General features: G+C 45.0%; 1 protein-coding gene across 2 annotated transcripts in view; it reads right to left on the bottom strand.

Annotated features, from left to right (window-relative positions):
- The window catches only part of LOC118230432 (forkhead box protein N3-like), a 47,647-nt gene extending 39,040 nt beyond the window's left edge, over positions 1-8,607 (bottom strand). For both annotated transcript variants that reach the window (XM_035423446.1, XM_035423444.1), the window contains exon 1: positions 8,372-8,607. The gene's annotated coding sequence lies outside the window, so the exon portion shown is untranslated. The remainder of the gene's footprint in view (positions 1-8,371) is intronic.
- Between the last annotated feature and the right edge of the window lie 763 nt (positions 8,608-9,370).

Below are 9,370 nucleotides of genomic sequence, written 5' to 3' on the forward strand. Positions count from 1 at the left end.
AGTATTACCCTGATTTATTTTTGTAGACACCCAAAGTAATATATGTAAGTATGCCTAGCAGAAAGAAGTAAATGTAATGACAATCACATTGAACATACCAAACCCAGTGATTTTAATAATTGTGATCCTGTGATCATCTTAGCTGGAGACAAGCAGAAGACCAGATAGTTCATGAAATGTCGGTGGTACCAGGGACACCTTTCTCCAGAGAACACTACATCCACATCTGCCAGGCACAGCTATGACAGTCAAAATGTCCGCAGTTCTGTGGGAACACTCCAGGATGAGAAGGTTAGTTGGGTAGGGAACAATCGTACTTCCAAAAGAAGCCAAAAGCCAGCCCCTTCCTTTATTTTTGTCTAGATTGCTTTAGTTCCCAATTCATATCCCAGGAATCAATACAGTTTAATGTTTGTATGGCACCATTAACAAAAAGGTTGTCACTAAGATGCACAATGGACATCTACCAGAGGGAATTAAAAAAAAAAAAACATTTGTGCCAGTTGTCTGCCAACAACACATTCCGTTGATAAAGATATTTACAGGGAAACTACCAACCCATTTATGTTTTTTGTTTTTTTTTGTAAAATAAGAGAACAAAAAAGAGAACAGTGCACAATGGCTGTGAATACATTACATTTTTATGCCCCCTGGTGGCAAATGTCAGTACTGTCAAAGAAGCCCAACAGAGGAACCCAGCCACTGCAAAGGGTGTTTCTTCCAGACACAGTAAAAAATTCCAGTAGTAGTTAGGTCAGCAACATCTATCCACACTGCACTGAGCTCTTGAACCTTGTTCTTTCCTGCAATTGGCAGGAGCAGAGAGAGTAGAATTCAATACCATACAGCCAATGACCACAAACGGTCATAGGCTCAAAATGAATGCCACAGGAGTCCATAGAAAATCACCTTTTTGTACAAAATGCTTCTACTCATCCCCAGGACTTCCTTTAGTTCAACCTTTTGATGTGTCAACACAAAAGAGTGTAGATCAGAGTCATTTATCATGATAAACTGCAGTGTTGCAGCATACAGTGAAAATATAACTTCACGTCCCACAGAGCAAGACACGACCGCTGGGATGTGGTAGAAGATGACCGTTAATCTGTGAGTAATCTCTGTGCCCGATGAAAATTTACTCTTGTCATTTTCACTTTGCCTGTTAAGTAATACATTTGATTTTGTGAAGCTGAAAATCTTACAGCAAGGTCCCTGGGTGAACTAAATTAAACCTAAAAACAAATCTCTTTCAGCATGAAAATATGCCCCAGGGCTGCTAGTGAATTTATTTTCTGATAAAGCTGAAACAATCAGCCGTATAAGGAAGACAGAAAAAGATGAGGTTAGGGTCTGGAGAAGTTTGTGTGAGGGGTATCAGGGAGGGGGGTTCATAATTTGGATCTGGATTCCAATGTTACTTACTCTGCTCTGACCTCTGTCTCCATTAATCAAAGCCGATGCTCACTTTGGCATCTTCTCTCTGAAGCTGCAACCTCTGACCCTGGTGGTAGGGAGCAACCACCGGGGTTCTTTACAGGCACAACCTTCCAGTTCTCTGTTTCCAGAGTGAGGCTGCCTGTTAAACACTGAAAAAAACAAAGCAATAGCCTGCTGAAGAATATGCTATTAAAAGAACGCCCAGATGGCACATTCAGCAAAACACTTTAGTGCTGTGTCCCCCCCAGAGAATCGAATCCGGATCCTGTGCCGCCTGTGGCCAGGAGACCCACGTGACAATGCACAGTTGGGCTTGACATCCCCCAGGGAAGAAGGGTTTTAGCCAGCAGGATTTCTCCTGTTTCATCACGTAAGACTAGCTCCTGATGTTGACCTGTGCACTACTCGGGAGTGCAACTGGATCATAACTGGAGCTACAGCAATGCTGCCAGGACATGAGTCGCCTTAGCTCTCCCAAACACGTGACTGGTTTGGTTGGTCAGTTGTTAAAACCTAGGAGACAGCCCAGTTTTCCATTTTCCTTCAGCAAATAAGCACCGTATCTTGCTGTCACACATCCAGAGTTTGCTTCTGCCGGTGATGCCATGGCAACAGGGGAGTGACATAATCTCCACTCAAGGAGCTTGGCGTATGGCACAACGCCCTATATGGCTTGCTTTAGCCGGCGAGTTTGGCTTAAAAAAAGTTTGCAGCCAAGGAATGTTCAGGAAGTATTTCTGGGCCGTATGTAAGGCTGCAGGCACTTGCAGCGCATTCAGACGGCATCAACAATTCAGATTGTGCATTTATTTATTTGTTAGTTTTTGTTCTGACTTTGAAAAATCATTTATCATGGTTTTTGAAGGCTGAAAAATTTGTCCCAATGTATTCACATTGGAGCTGTGTCAGAGGATGCAGAAAAGGAGTATCAAAATCAATTCTAAAGTGATCAGCAAAATGATGGTCTCTGCTATTCACAATCACCCCAGACTATCTAAAAATAGGGCTTTGTAGTCATGTTCTGTGGAGCTTTGCAGATTTCTAAATGTATCCACAGCAAAGGGCTGGGGGTAAAGGGATGCAGTCTCTTCCTGAGTTGCAGAAAGCATCTCAAAGTCATCCTGTCCTCCAACGGCTGCCGTTTGACAGGAGCTGCCAAAGAAGGAGAGAGAGAAACGGTACCGCCGTGATTGGATCTCCTACCTTGGGGGGAAGCACTGACGCAGAGCTGTTCCACACAAGACAGGACCTGACAGCCTGGCAACAGACACGTTTCCATCAGAACGAGTCGACACCCGAGGCCCTGCTACTACAGCTCCCAGGAGTCACTGCCACTTTTTATAAAGTTTATGCCCCAAGACGTCTCTCACCTCTCACCTCTCTCTATCATTTCCCCTTGATTGGGTGACTTACTGAAGCTCTGCCACTCTGATGCTGAAGGACTGCCCCCTTTCCTCTGCGACATTCTGCCTGCCCTGCCACTCTTAGCCCAAGAATGCTCTTTGCTCAGTTCTCTGCTTCTCTGCCTTGTGATATTTGGACCTCTGAGGTCTGACACACACACACACACACACACACACACACACTGGAAAACTCAACGCTGTACAAGAGATTAATCGGGTTTCCAAAATACCCACTCTGGGCCCTTCCACCAACATTGCCCTACACATTTTGCCCTTCCCCTCTTTGCCCCTGTCTCCTTCCTCTCTCCAGCCTCTACGTAAACTACACAGAGTATGACACATTCCCGGCCCTGGACATTCAGTACTCTAAGCCACACTCTGCAGTCATTCAATATAAAGGTAGCTATTTTCTGCTGGGTGGTACATTACTAATCATGAATGAATATGTTTCACATAAAGCACCATGCACTTCAGCCTAATCACAAGAAGATTTGGAAATGGACTCTCTTCATGCCAGGCCCCTTCTGTCCTGCTGTAACCATGGAAAATCTGTTTGCAATACACTCACATTGGCTCCGCCATTATTCCTGGATGCCTGTGGTGAGCCTTTCCGTCATAGAGTAAATGACCACTTAACGGATGAATACAGGTGGAGTGGACCAAAGGCACTCCATGAGCGAATACAACAGTGGGGGAAAAAAAAAGCTTTTTATGTAGCTCTGAGGGGAAATTGTGCTTTTTAAGAGGCAAGACAAGGACCTGAGACCCTCTGGCTGGCTGTCTGCTGATGCAGAATGAGGATTTTACACATCAAATGGAGGCAGATTTGACACAGCTTTGAGGATGCCAGCAGCTCACAAATGCTTCTAAATAAAATCGTTTTTTTGAAATACGCAAAAGGAAAGCCCGATGGAAAACAAGTATCATGTGATGTAATGCTACAATGCTATTTTTCCAGACACGGCAGTCCTTAAGTCTTTAAGCCAATAAAGTGGACCAACCAGACACTGGATAGGATGGACAAGTTCTTTAAATGGGCTGTTTTTTTTCATTGGTTTGAGGGGAAGGGGGGGAGGGCGGGCATAGGACTGCTCACAGATTGGTTGTGGACGTTCGCCAGTTTGCTGGGCCTCTTGCGAGGAAAGGCAGGCAGGCATGCATTTGGGATTGAGAGGAACACAAAATTGCCTTCCAGGCTGGAACTCTAAGATGGAACATAACTCTAGCTTTGTCATTATCAATCTATAAAGAGGAGTTTTTCATGGCAGAACACAACTGCCTTTGTCTCACTGGGGGTAGGGGGCTCAAGTCAGCCGTTTGTAGAGTTCCTTGAGATACCATCGATTAGTTCCTCCAGAGAACACGAGTGATACCTCATCAGTGTTAGCACTCCAGCAGTACTACAGGCAGCCTGTAGTGTGTGCGGTAGGTGTGCTTGTGTACACTGAAAAGCTACTTGTGAGTCTCTTATGCAAGCTGCTGGTGGCACTGTGGCAATTGGAGAGGCCTCTTTGTTAGAAAACTTTCCTTCAGTAGACAGCAAATCTGTCAACTTCAGCGGAGGGAGAGGCAGAGACAAGATTTCAAGCCCACATGAAAAGCACAAGGAGCTTCATATCTGTCCAGAATATTTTAAAGAACCTCTGATGGCATGGCTGCTCCTCATTCTATATTTATTTGCAGCACAAGAGAGTGCATCTGCAACTCCGTGACTGTAGCCATTACTTCTGCTATTTGGCTGCGCTTGGCCCACTGTGGCTCAAACTGGACCCACCGCAATCCTTTTCCCCCATTCGTGATAAGAGTTCCTTTTTCCGGCCCTCTCTGGGTCCCGAAAACACTCTTATCTTCTCAGAACCTGACGCCAGTCTCCACAGTGTTTACATCACACGGTGGGCTCCGATGCCGACATCACTGAAGACAGGCAGACAGAAACATTGAATAAAAAAAGCGAATCAAAGAAAAAAAGTTGAGCCATTGGAACAGTATTGAAGGGGTACTGCATTTGGCTTATTTTTCAGAGATAAATTTTAGCACCAAGCAGTAGAGTATTGGTAGGACAAAAAAAGCCACAGTGACGCTTGAGACGGCAACATTGGAATGTGCAAAAAGCGCAAACTCGCCATAGAGTCTGTGGTTCCTTGTTCTCATAAAAACTGCTCGGCTGTTCAGTGCCGGCAATTCTGAGCTTTGAATAGATAAGGAAACAGACAATCGTACTGAGTCCGGACAGCATCAGCTGTGTGTGTGCATGTGTGCGTGTGTGTGTTTGTGCCTTTTGTGTATGTGCATCAGTGTGTCTACTTGTGTGCGAATGCAAAACTTTGACAAACGGCAGCTCTCTTAAAAGGACTTTCAGAGGTTACTGGTGCAGGACACAACCTCCCACAGACATAACCCCAGCAATCAGTGAGCTGTTAGTCACACCAGAGACATAAGCCCCCAGTCATGGGTCACATTAGATACCCCACAGAGCCTGGTTAGATACCATCTGACAGGGTTCTATTAGATACCCCAAAGAACTATTAGCTTCCTGATGAAAGACAGTTGTATATTTGATAGAGAGCTAAAAGTTACTCCATAGAGCAATGTTAGCTATCAGACTTAACTTTAGAATTTCTGGGGGCCCCCACTTCCACAGCTTACACACACACACACACACACACACACACACACACCCAATAATTAATTACTATACTTGTGAGGACTTCCCATTGACTACATTCATTCCATAACCTCTAACCCTAACCCTAACCCCAACCACTACATGCCTAACCTTAGCCCTAACCTTAACCTAATTGTAACCCTAACCATAAGTCCTAAGTCCTAACCCGAAAACAGCCTCTTGAACTTGTGGGGACCTTGTGGGGACATTTGGTTCTCACAAAGATAGTCCACACACACACACATACACATGCACACACAAATATAATCTGCTTCACAACAAAGCATTTTTGAATTTTAACTTGGATATTAGTGAGTGAAAAGGATTTGACCATTTTAAAGATACTTTTTGTTAAATTAAAAGCACTTCGTATTCCAAGCCAAGAATAAAAAATAGTGTATGCCAGAGGGAACAGGGCTCTCAGAATGTAGCACTGATCTGACATCTCAGCTGCTGGACTGCGAGGAGTCACCACTCACTGCAGACTCCTGCGATGACATGCACACATATTTGGGCTTATCTCTGTTTCTATGGCAACTGAGTCCCTGAGCAGTTCTTATAAACTCTGAATAGACAGTGCCCCTCAGAGTACTGGTCTAAGGATCAATAGCTTGCTTTTCACAGTTGTGGGGGTGCCTGCCATTGAAGAGCCCTACAGCAGCCACAGGAGGGTGCCCTCAAGTGCACCACCTAGAGTGAGGAATGCACCAGTCAAGTTTTTACTGTAGATATTTATTTAGCCCCTGTACTGGCAATGGACAAACCTGTTTATTTAACATTCCGGTTGCAGAGCCAGAGTAAGTAAGAATAAACTGATCCTAGATCAGCAGGGGGGTGCTGGAGGAGAGACTGCAGGCCAATCAGACTGCACAAAAAAAGGTTTCCCTCCTAAATTGGCTCAGCCCCAGTGCCAGAACTCCACCACTGTACCAGTGTTACTCTGTGCACAACACCTTTAGTTTGCCACTTCCAACACACTGTAGAACTGTGTCGAACAGCAGGGTTTCCCCAATGCACACAATAACATTGCATTAATAACTGAAACATTATCTACGACCAATATTCACGCACAAAACATAGCCTAGCATCTTTAAATAGTGCATGAGGTTTTTATGACTCAATATAACTGCAAGTACTCGAGCCAAATTTTTTAGTTGGATAAAATGAATGTCTGCAAAAGAGTAAAATAAAGGAGTGATGTAATTTCACATCTCATGGCCCACCTCAGCCCACCCCCTCATGATCCACTAGTGGGTCCTGATCCACAGTTTGGGAACCCCCAGTGCACAGCATTGCAAAGGGAACTGAAACACACGGTCTGTTTGAGGAGTTCCACCGTATTCTCTCCAAAGCCCAGGCCGTGCCTCGTTCCGGTACACGCGGTCAGGGCTTTCCCGGGTGGAGAATCGAGAGGAAGCACATGCACACTAAGAGCGATCACCAAAGACTGATCCTGAGAGGGGAGTCACATGGTCGCGTTCCTTTGGCCTCCACATACGGATGACCCCTTCGGTCAGCGAAGAGGGACATTTCTGAATGAGCACGGCTCTGACTCACAACAATGGGAGCAATTCAAGTCCGATAAAATGTCCAGCACACAAAACCACCACAGCCCGTGCAGATATACACAAACACACATGGAACACGTGTGTATGTATACTCTCATATGCATAGACATATTTATTCACATACAAGTCATTATGAGCAATTGTACAAAATGACACATACACACACAAACAATCACACAACCATGATCCTTCCACCACCTGTGCCACCAATGTATGCCTTCTACTTCCAGTGGATAGTCAAGTTCAACATCTTCTTGGTGTGCCACGCAAGATAAAACACACGCACATACATGCGCAACAATACAGTGCAATGTGCACATGTAATTACACACTCATACATACAGGCAGAGCAACCCGACATACATGTGCACACACACACACAGACACACAACCACATGCACACGCACACACACACAACCACATGCACACGAGCAGACATGCACACACACACCATGCACACACACACACACACACGCACACACACACACCATGCACACACACACACACACATACACACACACACAACCACATGCACACACACCATGCACACACACACACACAGCCACATGCACACAGGCAGACATGCACACACACACACACTCACCATGCACACACACACACATATTTCCAACTATTATATAACTGCAGTGACTTCATGTTCCAGAGCTGTTTCCCTCCCTCCTCCTGCTGGTACTAACTTATGGTGGCTGCCTGGAGAGTGTTGTCTGCTGCCAGAGTGCCTGTACACATCTGCTTTAATGGTCTGTTTTCCATCGGTCCAGAAAACTCTGCTATTACATCACAGCTGCTTAATCCAACAAACTTTGTTTATAGGATTCAAAGTTATTCTCCTCTGAACATGCTGACAGTTCCAACACAGCACTCTCTGCATTCAGACATTCGCTCAAGCTGAAGAAAAGAATAAAATCACGTAGGCAATCACTTTAGAGAATAAGATATCATCGCCTCTTTTAACAGGAAAAGACAGGGGGATAGCTGGTTGGGAGGGGGGCATTGAAACAAATCAAAACAAACAAAACTTTGTTTCTTGTGCCCTTCACATCTGACCCCCCCTCCTCATCACAACCACCACTGCCACACCCCCACAATCCAGCTCTGCTGTCCTATCTAATTTCCACAAAACTATTTTGTTTTTGCCCAGGATGGTTTCTCTCTCCCCCCCCCACCCCCATGCCTGTGTTGAATCACCGCCCCTATGGGGAGTGCTCATGCCACGATCCCACTCCTCACCGAGGTGGAGATGCCTTCTGACAGCCAATAAACAATCCTCCGCTCACCTTTCAATCCCGATCTTCCCCCAAAAGCCTCCTCCACATGAGCCTGTACACTGGGCGTTAAATCCCACCGGCTAATCCCTCCATTTCTGCTACGGGTTTTGCGCCTTCCTTTTTCCTTTTTTTCCTCCTGCTGTGACCACAGCAGCTACGCCGTTCCTGTAGTCTGTGTCTCTTTCTCTCTTTCTGTCTCCCTCCCTCTCTCGTTCTCCCTCTCCCTCTCCCTCGCACTCTCTGAGCTCCGGAGCTGAGACAGCCCAGCAGAGAGCGAGAGGCGTTCGTTGTCTGCTGGGTCCTAGTGCCCCCTGAATTAACTGAAGGAATGCCATTGTTCCTCACTGCATGCCCTCAGCAGACCCCTGTGCAGACGTGCACTCCCAGGGCGAAGACCTGCATCAAAGGCTGTGTTTGAACCAATGCACCCAAAGGTTCTGCTAAGGACTTCTGATGACAGTATATTTAAACAGCACTTACGGAGAAATAAGAGAAGGAGGCTCACTTATCCTTTACTAGAGAATGAGAGTTCATCCATTCCATTAACCATTGAAGTGCAGCACAACAAAGGCTTGCTTGAGAATTACAGGATGCTTTAACACAAAATTTTAACACACTGACTTATAGGAAGTGCAAAACTTTGGTGTTAACTCACCAACAATAATAAATATTGCTGTCCTTTTAAGATCATTGCTGCAGTAATCTACTTACAATGACAAAGGAATGCACTTTGAAATGAAAACAGTGATAAATATATCAAATAGTGAGTCATGGATTACATCAGTTATTTCAAATCATACATCTTATTTACACATACAAGCATATTGTATACAATAACACTTTCAGTTACTGTAACACTGTAAAAAGTGATTATTATTTGTTTTCATTAACTATGGTCTCTCAATGTAGAATGGTGAAATCTGGAGAATGGTGGTAGCTGAAGGAAGAAGAAGAACAAGAAGACAACCCATTCCAGATGATTGACCCATAGGGATCCATAGTAATCCT

The sequence above is a fragment of the Anguilla anguilla genome, chromosome 6 (assembly GCF_013347855.1).
Source record: "Anguilla anguilla isolate fAngAng1 chromosome 6, fAngAng1.pri, whole genome shotgun sequence".
Lineage (NCBI taxonomy): Eukaryota > Metazoa > Chordata > Actinopteri > Anguilliformes > Anguillidae > Anguilla > Anguilla anguilla.